The sequence below is a fragment of the Falco rusticolus genome, chromosome 9 (genome assembly GCF_015220075.1).
Source record: "Falco rusticolus isolate bFalRus1 chromosome 9, bFalRus1.pri, whole genome shotgun sequence".
Taxonomy (NCBI): domain Eukaryota; kingdom Metazoa; phylum Chordata; class Aves; order Falconiformes; family Falconidae; genus Falco; species Falco rusticolus.
Genome location: NC_051195.1, coordinates 36,301,505 through 36,313,612, shown reverse-complemented (window position 1 = coordinate 36,313,612; position 12,108 = coordinate 36,301,505). Strand labels below are relative to the sequence as shown.

The window sequence follows — 12,108 nt, the reverse complement described above, 5'->3', positions numbered from 1 at the left end:
ACAGGAGAATTAGGCATAGTGCTATTTGAAATTGCAGTGTGGTAATTATGAAAATATATACAGATACATCAATTTGTACAGTCCCTTAAAACCCCAGAAAGAATATGCTTTATCCCAAATGGATAAACAAAACATTCAAGGGAACAGAGATGAAATGGCATAGCAAGGAGAATAGGGCAGGGATGGATGAAGCTGATAGTGCAGGGAAGAAAGGGGCAGTGGTGGAGCTAAGATGAGCATGGGGCAGCTGGGGAATATTCTGAAATGAGAGAAACTGCAGACACAGAAATGAGAGAAGCATTAAAAAGTGAAGATTGAGAGAGGTACACTACATGTGTGGGAACAGACTGCTCAAATTAGAGAAATCCATCAGATCAAGGTAGGCTGGGTCTTTGCAATGAGGACAAAGGTCGCAGATTCATTGGAGGCATCTAAATTTGGAAGGTATCAGGTCAGATTTGAAAAATCAGTGGAGAGGCATGTCCAATAAAGACTGTAGGTGGGGTGAATTGCCCTTTGACAGAAGTTTTCAGAAAGAAACATTGATCAAATCAGTAACACATCTAAAATAATATGCGCAGGTTGTGTGAAACCTTCAGATTAGATGGGAGAGAGATAATACAAAATCCAAAAAAGAGATTAAAGCAGGGAAAAATAAACGTAAGTAACTGCAAAAACAGCTGTCACAGGGAATTGTTGCTGAACATTTGTTTACAATGCACCCCCTAACAGGTCCTGTGTTCTTCAATGTTGCCATTTGTTGTAAAATGTGGCAATGACAGAGGTAGGCACAACAGAATAGCTAGCAGTGGTGAAGATGGTATCCATAGGAAAGAAAAAAACCCTTTGTTTTATAAATGGGTTATATTTAAATATTATTTTTTTTTAGTTGCTTTGCCACTATAGCAAAATACAACGTTACGCATCTGGAGAAATAACGTGGGATATACCAAAACCAAAGCAGTGGCTTCAGAAAGGCTCTCCATTTCATAGATCAGGTAAGGGTAAATTGATTTTGGGAGTTCTAAGGAAGGAAAGATGTGCTAAAAGGGTTCTTTCACCCTTTCAGGAGGAAAGATTTAACATCCAGGTCTAAAGGCTGAACTCAGGAAACCTAAATGAGGTGAAATTAAAGGAACTTTGAGAAATTATCAGAGTAGGCAAGTCAAGGATCCATGTGTTAAACACATGAAAATAAGGAATCAATAAGATACCCTGAAAGGTCAACAGACTTGGAGGCACTTGGAGGCAGACCATCAGAAGAAGGACCATGACAGGAAAGCACTGGAAGGAGCATACGTAGGTGGGAGCAATTACAAAAAAGCCAAAGTGCCTTTTTAAAAATCACCTATATGTATATAAGTGTATATATATATGCGTCTATATAGTTATTCCAATTGAACTTATTTCACTGCTAATTTACTGAAGAATTATTCTGTCAACATCACAAACTGAAGAACTCAGATATTTCAGTAATTTCAGGATGAAACAAATTATCTGAAAACATGCATTTCTACACTATCTAGTTAATAAAATATTTTTAGCAAATGAAAACAAAACCATGAAATAAGCTTCTAGATGAGAAAAACTGAACTGAAATTATCAGATTATTAATACATTTTGGGTTTTTCAGTCTGTAAAAAATCAACATAAATACTATTTGAAATTAAGCTGTAAATACATATTTTCAGATCACCAACTACTTGCATTTCAGTCACAAAAACTTTGAAGAAACTCAGTTGTATGGTCACACTGCAACTATGTTTTCTAATACTCCTAATGATGTGCTACAAGCTGTATGTAATTAGGCCTGATGAACCTTGTCCCTTAGTAGGGACAAACCCAAGGGTTAAAACTGAAGTACAAACAGAAGATGGTGCAAAAGAAAGCAGAAAATGTACTGCCTTTGGAAAGGTCTTCCTAGATTTGAGGAATTATGGACAAGCGCTTATGTGCATCAAAAGATATCAAAAAGAAGTTGTAATTCTTGTTTAAAAGAAAAAAAGGAAAGAAAAAAAGAAAAAAAAAAGCAGGCCTGTAACCATTCAGAGATACTTTATCCTTATCAGGTGCTGTGCTGTTAAAAAAGCTCTGTACTCCATGCCATGAGTGTACAAACCCTGTACAGGAACCAGACAGTGAACATATAGTCATACATTGTCATTCTTACTCCGATAACAAAATTAAATTTTCGACATTTTCTGCATGACTAATCCCTCTTGATTACATTTTGAAGTTTTTCAGTGAATGGTTAATTAATGATGCAGAAGCCCTCTTCTTTGTGTTTCTTGTTTCTGCTGTCTCCAGGCTGAAAGGATTGCCAGGCTTTGGTGCACAGCTTCCACCGTCTAGACTCAGCCCTATTAGGTTGTTCCTTTTCTTCCCATGGAGGCATGCGACAGAGATACAATGAACCTCAGCACTGGACTCCGCACGCTGTGGAGCCATCACCAGCCAAACTCCATTTGCTCCTCTTGAAAAGGAGCTTTGAGAGGAATTGTTGCTGGCCAAGTGTATTGGGTCTGGTGGAGCCCATAGCTGCTCTCATTGTGCTGTGTTGTACCAGCACCTAGAAAGGTGGTGATGATGCACCAGTGTTTTGACTATTGCTGAGCAGTGCCAGCACAGCATCACGGCTGCCTCTCCAGCCTCACCAGTAGGTGCCCCTTCCTCTCACCAGTAGGCTGGGGGTGGGCAAGATCTTGGGAGGGGACATAGCCAGGACAGCTGACCCAAAGAGACCAATGGGATATTTTATACCATATGGCATCTGCTCAGATATAAAAGCTAAGAGAAAGGAGGAGGGAGGAGGAAGGAGGGGCATTCATTATTTATGATATTTGTCTTCTGGAGCAACTGCACTGAAGCCCTGCTTCCTGGGAAGTGGCTGAACATCACCTGCTGATGGGAAGTAGAGAATACATCTTTCGTTTTCCTTCACTTCCGCACATGCAACTTTTGCTACTGCTTCGTCAAACTGCCTTTATCTTGACCCACAAGGGTTTTTTTCCATCTTGTTTTCTCCCACCCTGTTCTGCTGAGGAGGGAAGTGATAGAGTGGTTTGGTGGGCTCCTGGCATCTAGCCAAGGCCAACCCACCACATCAAGAATAACAGCCTCACCCCAACCTACCAGATCAAATATGGAAGAAAAGTGGGTGTTCAGTGATGAATGAAAGGAGAAGGCCTGCACAGATTTCATATCTGTTGGACTTTGTTCCTCTTGATTTAAGAAATATTCCTCATATTGTTAATCTCTTCCTGGAGATATGCACACAAATGCTTACTATCAGGTCAATGCATCCATCGCATGCTTAAACTTTTGCACAGGCATCTTGATCAGGACCTTACAAGAGACCCATCCTTGTCAATGGGGGTGGTATCCATCTATCCCTTAATGGAAGCATTTAATAACACTTCTAGGAGATTCACATTATTTTCTTCTTCCCTACAGTTACCTTCCACAAAAAATATTTGTGGAAACAGATGATCTACCCACAGGTTTCAGGACACTTAACATCAGAACTGCAGAATGACCCTCAAACATAGCAGACATTTGCTTCAAACCAACTTTCTATCAGCCTTGATGCAACTGTGCACAAAAAACATTCTCTTTGCAAATCTCTTTCACAAACTGAGGTTAATACCTGGAGTGTCTAGACCAGAGATTAACAAAAACGATTTGAAGCTCTTTATAAAATGTCTGAAGGGAAATCAGTACTACAAATTACATATTAAAGTACACCCATAACAAGGGATCTATTACAGCTACAGTATATAATACAGCACTGTGCTATTCAGCAAGCACTTGTAAGGGATGTGTCAGGAGTGGGAATTTCTTTTTTCACCTCTCTGGGAATATACAGTATCACTGAAACTGGAAAATATTATAAGCATACCCGTGTGTTCATAATCTTAAACAGAGTTATCCACCACAGTATATTCTCCTGTGCTTCGGTCCCAGTATGGTTAAGGTTTACTTTAGGCTTTTAATCTGATCATGCATACCCCTAATTGTTTCAACTATAATTATTGATGTTAAATTGTTTTGCCTTTGAAAAATGTGCTTTGGAGAGACCAAAACAGAAATTAAATGCATGTGAAATAATAAAACTATTTCAATGCACTAATTGCAAAACAATTTAAAAAAGCTTCTTTTGATGAAATAATTGTTTTAATTATACACTGTACTAAGGTTCACCAACTATAAACATTTCAGCTTTTAGCAATAAGATAATTCCATGTCTACTGTTTTCCCACACTTTATTTCAAAGTGTAAATAAACTAGAAATATAAGTTACTGCAAAAGGACATCCAAACAAAACAGAAGTGTTTTCTTGTCATGTGACAGGGTTCTATCATAATATACTGTCAATAGATATAGCTAAGTGCAAACAGGCAATTCATGAATTACCTAGGAGAAACCTTAATATTGGGGCATTAGTAGGGAGACCAAACCCCAGGCTGTTCAGAAATGGCATCTGCCCACAGAGGGCTCTGAGCAGGGCTCAGCCAGGTCCCTTCCGTTGTAGAAGGGCTGCACCAAGGCAGCTCTTCTGGCAGAGGATTTTCTAACTGGAAGTCTTTGCAAAAGACATGGCTTTCCCATGACTGCCGGCCTTAAACTCTTAGATTCATAGACAGTTTGTTTCCAAAACAAAATGAGATGCTTCTTGACTGCACACCGTGGCAGACCATAAATTCTCGATGGTATGTTGTCCACTGTCTCAATAAAAGTAAATGCAATAATTCTTATCCACGTGGCAGCGACTTTCCATTGGGCTGGTCTTAAAGCTTTCTTTGAGGGTGAGATGCTTAGAAAAGGTGTTAAAAATCAAATACTGTAGTAGTGAAAATTTAGTCAATAAAATGACTATTAAAGGTAATTGCATGATATTCCCAACGAAATACCTCAGATTTGGTATTGTCTTTATTGTTGAGTGGAGACAGACATAGTAAATGTCTTGTGACACTTCGTAGGAAGGGGAGGGGAAAGGAGATATTTGTGATACAGAAAGAATGTTGAAAGGAGATGTTAGTGAGACATTCCACATGTAGACATGCTCTGGCATAATTGCAAACAGCTTTACAGCTATAAAACACTCACATCTCTTCTCAGTTTAAAAATATGCCTGTAAACAACTACTTTATATTATTCTGTGAAACAAGTACAGTAACAACTGCTTGTGTTCTTACTGCCTGCAAAAGCTCAACACGCAGCAGTGAGATGGTTTCTGCGTCAGTAAAAATCACAGCACTACTCTTATGAAATTTCAGAACTATCGGTCCTTCGCAAGACAAAGAAAAATCCTCCTGCGCTCTGACTGCTGAATCAGTGTAAATAGAGCAAGACCAGAGGAACTGCTTGGCAGGATTTTAAGTAGTCTCTTATCTCTACACTGCATTCTTGCTTGTACTGCACCTCAATACACGCACAACACTTGTGTTGGTCTTGCTCTCACTTTGTAATCCACCAGTCAAACTGGTTGAAGGATGTCAGAGACTAACGTATATGTTTAAACTTGCCCACCTGGTAATTGCGTGTCAATTTCTTTCCAGCTGAAAAAAATTATCTTACTGAGCTTTTTTTTTTTTTTTTTGTGGGGAATGTTATTTTAAATAACATTACTGATTAATTCATATTTTCAACTCATTGATTTTCACACTGTCCTTGAAATTTGTTCCATTATGAGGAAAAAAAAAATACTCTGCAGCACAGTTTGTCATGAAAGATAATGCTGAAGCCTTCAGAACTGCTACGTGTCTTATCTTCAGCTGCTATTAATGGATGCTCTTTACTACAGGCAACAGGTAAATCCCAAATTTGTCTAGCTGGGGTTCTGGTTCTCTTTCCACCTAGCAAGCAAACCACTAAAGTCCTAACTGATGTTACCTGCAGTGTCTAAGTACTTGAACTATATATACAGATATATATGACTTTATGTCTGTAATCTTCAGAACAAACTTTGATAAGAAAAGATGTCATTACTGCCTTGTGCCTGTTTTTGTTAAGGGTTACTGTCTCAGAGAATTCGTGCTCCTCAGCTGCAGAAGTGTTATTTTTTAATTTTACTTTTTGACTTTCTTTCCATTATTTGTCAAGTATTTCATTTTTGGAATATGTTATGTAGCACTGGTCAAACGCATGCAACAAAAATGTTTGAAAATAAAATATGTCATAAGGTTGATACAATCTCTTTGCATAGACAGATGCAGCTGATCATTATGGGGCACATTTCCATCACTAACAAAAGTTTATTGGCCGTATCTTTAAAACTGACAGTGTCTTTCAGGATCTATCAAATGTATCATAACATAAGCTATCAAAATGAATAAAATATAAAGTGCATACTTCTTAGAGACATCATTTCCAAGCACGTAAACTTTTATCTTACTTCTGAAAAAATGTCAAATCACTTGGAGCAGCACTTTTAAAAATATGATTTATGAAAAAGGCTTATTTTACAGGCTCTGGGAACTACATTAAAGTCCTACAAACAGCAGGGCTACCACAACTTTTAACAGCGAAAGCAGTAAAACAGGTGATGGATGGGAGCAGGTAAGACAGAATCATGGTCCCTGCACTCAATCAAATACATCTGCATCTGGTAAATAGCTCTAAGAATTAAGTATGTTACAGCTGATGAAACACTCTTCCAAAATCTCAATTTGCATTCAACAGATCAGACATTTGTAGCACAACAGACGCTGCCACACCAAGGTGCCAGCAGTAATCTAGTGGGCAGAGGAGTGCTCTGAGTGTAGAGGTAGGTGAAGACCTCGTGGCTAAAGTGGAGAGGTTGAGATGAGAACAGTCCAGCCATGCCAAGACATACTGCTCTTCTAAGTAAAGCCCCTTCTTAACGTAGGAACCATAGCGTGCAGTATCATTATTTACATAGCATTCAATATGTGACATTGTTGCCTACATTACCTCAAATGTGAGAGCTTCTCAAGGTTATTTCCTGTTAAAAACTAGTAGTTGCTAAGCCTCGCCATCCTTTCAGCTGCATAACATCCAGGTTAACTAACGCAATTGTTCTACCCTGACTCTATACAGGCTGTCCTTACATTCTACCTGTACTTTGCAGGTCAAAGATACGTCTGGTAACTGCATCGCTGTACTACATTTGACAGGCTGAAATAAAAGGCAATTCAGCTCAGTTTCAAAGGGTTTTTTTGATTTCATCCGACTTCAGCTGCCTAGATTGAGGTGACTAGACCAAGCGAATCATCTAGGCTTCCTCTGTAGACATCAGAGGACCAGGGCCACCTCAAGAGCGAGATTTAAAACACAATTTTATTTTGAGCTCATGTAATAGAACAGGACAAGACGTCCTCTCCAAATGCTTCATTCTTGCTGTTGACTAACAAGGAAACTTTGATTAATTTAGATTAGAAACCTAACTTCTAGATGAATGTGAGACAGTTCCTGGTTATTTTGATATAGAATGGGTTAGGAACAGCTGCAGGAGCAGCCTCATACAGACAGCATTAAAGATAATTCTTGCTTCAAGCAATTCACAATTTAAGCTAAACTAAAATCCCATTTTGGCTATAAAACTATTTTAAAGAATGCTTTTTGGGTTCATTTTATACATCCTAATGGGAGAAGGATGCCATATGGAGGGATTTCATTTTGTTAAGAGATACTCAGTGCTCTTATCTTCCTATGTACAGCATGAAAATTGGAAGCAAACAAAGCTTACCATACATTTTTACAAGCAATTGTCATTTTAAATACAGAGAACTTTATTAATATATCAAGGGGATACAGAAATACTAAAGTGAGAGATCTCAGTGTAAAAGCTTTTTTAACTGAGTTAACACCACCTAGCTGTACATAGTTATCTTGTATTTATTGGTTTGCCAATATGGATCATGGCTGTTTAAAATGTCATGGATTATTTTCCAAGGATCATTTTCAAAGAGAAATTGTAATTTGCCAAATACAACTGGCATATAAAATAACAGATAATGTAACCATATGATGAAATTGCTGTCAACTTGTTTACCAACTGTCCATTATGATCAAACATGGTCTTGTGATTATTTTCCTGTTCTGCTTGAGAAAAGAAATTTATTTGACTTCCAAATCCAGGCTTTTGTTCCAGTACTCTTTGAATTCTGGGAGTAGAGAAGAATTTTGTAACCTGCTTTGCCAAACAAAGGATTTCATGTGCTCAAAAATGAATCTCATCAAACTCTCCGTGGCCAAGAAGTGTCTGCTGATATGATGGAGGAGAAATCCTTCAACGTGCATGAGAAGAAGGAGCATTCCTTGCAGGGTGCTCCCCACTTACAAAGTAGATCAAGGGCATGCAGCTTCAGTTCATATACAGAATGGTGTTGTAAAAAATGTACTTACCTAAAAATTTTGGTGATACTGCCACTATCTGTGAGCTTTCTACTGATTTCCCACTTTTTATGTCCTAAAACCCAAGATGTTTGGCTTTACTTCCAAAACCCTTCTCCATCAAACTGCCGCATTCTTAGAAGGAACTCCCTGCAGTCGTCTGCAAAGCTGCCTTAAATAGCTCATTTTCAGATCCTGCCTGATATGTTGCTTATAGAAAACTCATAGTTGGCCTGCTACTCTCCTTTGAACACTGATTTTTGGCTGACCAGTACTGTCACATTGTTTGCTTATGCTCCCCAGTCTGTCTAGATCCATCTGTTGTCTCTCGTATTGTACTTAGATTGTAAGCGCTATAGCATCAGAACAATCTTTTTGTTCCGAGTTCATTTAGTGCCTAAAACAATGCAGGATTGACCTGTGATTAGGGATTCCCAGCATTGGAATAATACAAACAAGCAAAAATTCTCACAAATAACCCAGCTGGAGTGCCAGATACAGACACTGCCTTGCAGACATCGCAGCATGGAGGAATCAAATTCCACCAAACTAAATTACCAGGCAATACAGGTCCATTTGGTCACCACTGCAAAACAACCTTCATGTTCCTCTCACTTTTCAGTCTAGCACACAGTTGTAGCTTTTAGCTAAATAATATCTGAAAAAAACTTATTAAATTATTGCATTATGCTTTTTAAGTTCTGGGGCTCTGATTCCTGCATCTCGACTCTTCTAAAGTAAGCAGGCTTAGAATCTTCTTTTCTCTGTTTTACTCGAAAAAGTTGGAGTTTGAAACCCTTGAAGCTAAGCTCCCTCGAAGCCATTTTGGGTGTAAGGAGATGTTCACTCACAGCTTTACTGGTTTAAGGCATTGTTGCCTTCTGGCATGTGCTACCATGCCTTGACCCATACCTCGTTCACCCAAGAGGTGAAGGAACAGCATGTGGGAGTGCTCCTCAGCTGCTCTGTTCAAAGACAGGGACCTTTAATTTGAGCTACCTCCTGTGGCATTTTTAAACTACACCCTTCCTTTCCTCCTCCCGTCTGCCTTGGTCTTGCCTGGACTGCTACTCTCAGCTCATGCTGATGCTCATGATGCTCATGCTGATCTCACCAGCTCATGCACTGATTTCTGTCCACCCTTGGCCAGGTTGCATTCCAAGCCTAGCTTCTCAGGCTTTTCTGCCTAGATCCCCACAACAGTGCAAGGAATACTCATGGTCACCCAGTCAAATCTCTGCTATGTTGGGGAGACACATACGTATTAAGAAGCCACTGTGAGCAGATCCCAGAAGAGCAAAGAAACAAAACACCACGTGTGTGTCTGGATGCAGCAAATGATGGATCTTGTAACATCTCCAGAACTCCATGGATGCAGGATTTGAGTCTATTGGGACTGACCAACACAGCGGGGGAAGCTCATGCTTACAGCTATCCTCACAAGTCACCTGCAGAGTCTGGCAAGGGACGTGGCACAGTTATTTCCTCATTCCCATTTCAAGGTTGCCTGTATACAGATGAGCAGAATTTGGGACAGGATTTCTCTTGTGGTTCTTAAAGTGCTGATTAGTTTAATTAACTTCTTCATGAAAGTAAAATAGGGAATAAATTTTAGCTGTATTCCTATGAGATGAGATTATTAATGGGTCTCACTAACTTAGATTTCTTCAAGCACCTCTTTCATATTGCCAGTATTTTTCTGATTTGATTACATAGAAGAGGTGGCAGCGTGATGACTACTAATTAGAACTGAACTCTCAACTTACTACCAATCCACCTTTTCTAGGTTTCATTTTAGCAGATCGATACAATAGATAATGTGTGTACAGCTGTGTTTACCTCTAATACTGACATCACTCTAGTTTGTACATGTCTCTCTTAAAATCTTATAGTCTGAAGAATTTATATGAAAAAAAAAAGAATATAAGGAAATCCAAAAGTTCAGCTCTAAAAGGAGGTTTTACTACAAATAAAGTTTTATAACTCTAGTGATCAGGAATGTCCTTGAGCTGAGAATTTTTGATGATATCATTAACAAGCAGTGGCATTACTTTTGTGCAGACACCAGCTATAAATTATGCTTTACATACAGTTGCTATATATTTCTTAGGGATTCAGGACCTCATTAGGAGGTTCCAGAGATACTCAGCACCAATGGACTTTAATAGGAGGTGAGGATGTTCAGCAGCCTGCACCACTATGACCACAAAACACAACTGTGCAGTGCATGCTGAAATAATCATGAGGTAAGTACCTGGTAATTTCTTTTTTCTAGCCAAAGTGCACATTACACATTAATTACAGTTAAGCCACCTAAGCATGGTTATCAAGTATTCTACAGAAACATATAATTTCTTTGCAGATTGCATTTGGCAAGAAAGCTCCATGAATATACTACTGTGTTATTCTCTGTTGCCACATATATGTGTATGATGCAAACCAACATGTAAACAAACCAAATAACCCTGAAAGAAAATGTAATATTTATTGCTGCCACAGACTCATCTTCTAAGAATGCCAAAGTAGTTTAAAGCATGGAAAAGAGTAGATTATGAAGGTCATATAGATACATTTCTTTGTCTGACATGTAGAATGCCTAAAGAAGCTAAGTCCAGTGCTCTGGCTTCTCATCAGTTGCTTCTGAATTTTACAACAAAATGGTAATGATAATGTCCAGGTGGCAAAAATTCTGTTTTAATAGGTGCATCGACTGCCCAAAACTCAAAAGCAGCATCCTAACAGATTAACAGTTCTCCATAATATTATCTTTGTAACATGCAATTTGTTCCCGATGATAATTAGGTATTTAGAGGCACACATAATTAGGGAGAAATGACTGGATGATTTTTCATTTGCTGAGAAATCTACTGTCAGGAAAGGAGATCCACTATGGGGACTAATGTGTTTCTGGTGCTGGAATTAGTGTCAGAAGGATATGAAAAATGTAGTTTAGACTGCCTAGATGGTAAAATAATGTTGTACCAATACAGACCTTCACAGTTAATACGTGCATGATACTTCCTTCTCCAAATGGAACAATTCTATTCCTAACATCCATTTCATAAGTATGGGTAGCGATGGGAATATACAAGATTTAGTAAAAGATGAACTACATTTTATTTTTTTTTCCTGTTAAATAGATCTTTCCTAGTCTAATTTGGGATAACAGGTAAAACATTCAAAGGACCATTAGCTCTGGAAGGCATTTGTTTCTTCTTATTTTTGTGTACCTACTGCAGGGCTCTATTTCTGTTTGCCTTTGCTGCTGCATTGCCTGTCACTAAAAGGCATCTTTAACTGTATATCATTTTTCCTCTGGATTTTATTTACCATGTCATTCACCAGCTAGCTTCATATAAGTACACCTCAAGGTACTGGAAAAGAGCATTCTCCACATTCACTGCTAATATAATTCCATAGATTGAGTGGAGTGCTTTATGAGAGATGCTGCTATCGTCCAAAGACAAATCACGTGTATGACATATTCAGTCGGCTTTTACCCAGGGCTTAAAATCATACATCTACAGCACTAAAATGTTTAAGCTGGCCTTACTGCATCTTTTTTTCTGGGAAACTGATAGTTCTTTTTGTGCAGTGACAAAGATCTCCTCATTTCCTCATTAACAGGTGTGTGTGCATGTGCATGCATACATACCCCCACCCTTACATGTGCATCCAACAGCATCCACGCTCAGAAGAATGCATTGAAACATATGTAAGCACCAATACCAAGCATTCAAACATTCCAGCTGT

At 38.7% G+C, this 12,108-nt stretch overlaps 1 protein-coding gene across 2 annotated transcripts in view; it reads right to left on the bottom strand.

The window, feature by feature from the left end:
• Positions 1 to 12,108, bottom strand: part of ATRNL1 (attractin like 1) — a 525,096-nt gene that overhangs the window by 19,919 nt on the left and 493,069 nt on the right. The gene's annotated exons all lie outside the window — the stretch shown is intronic.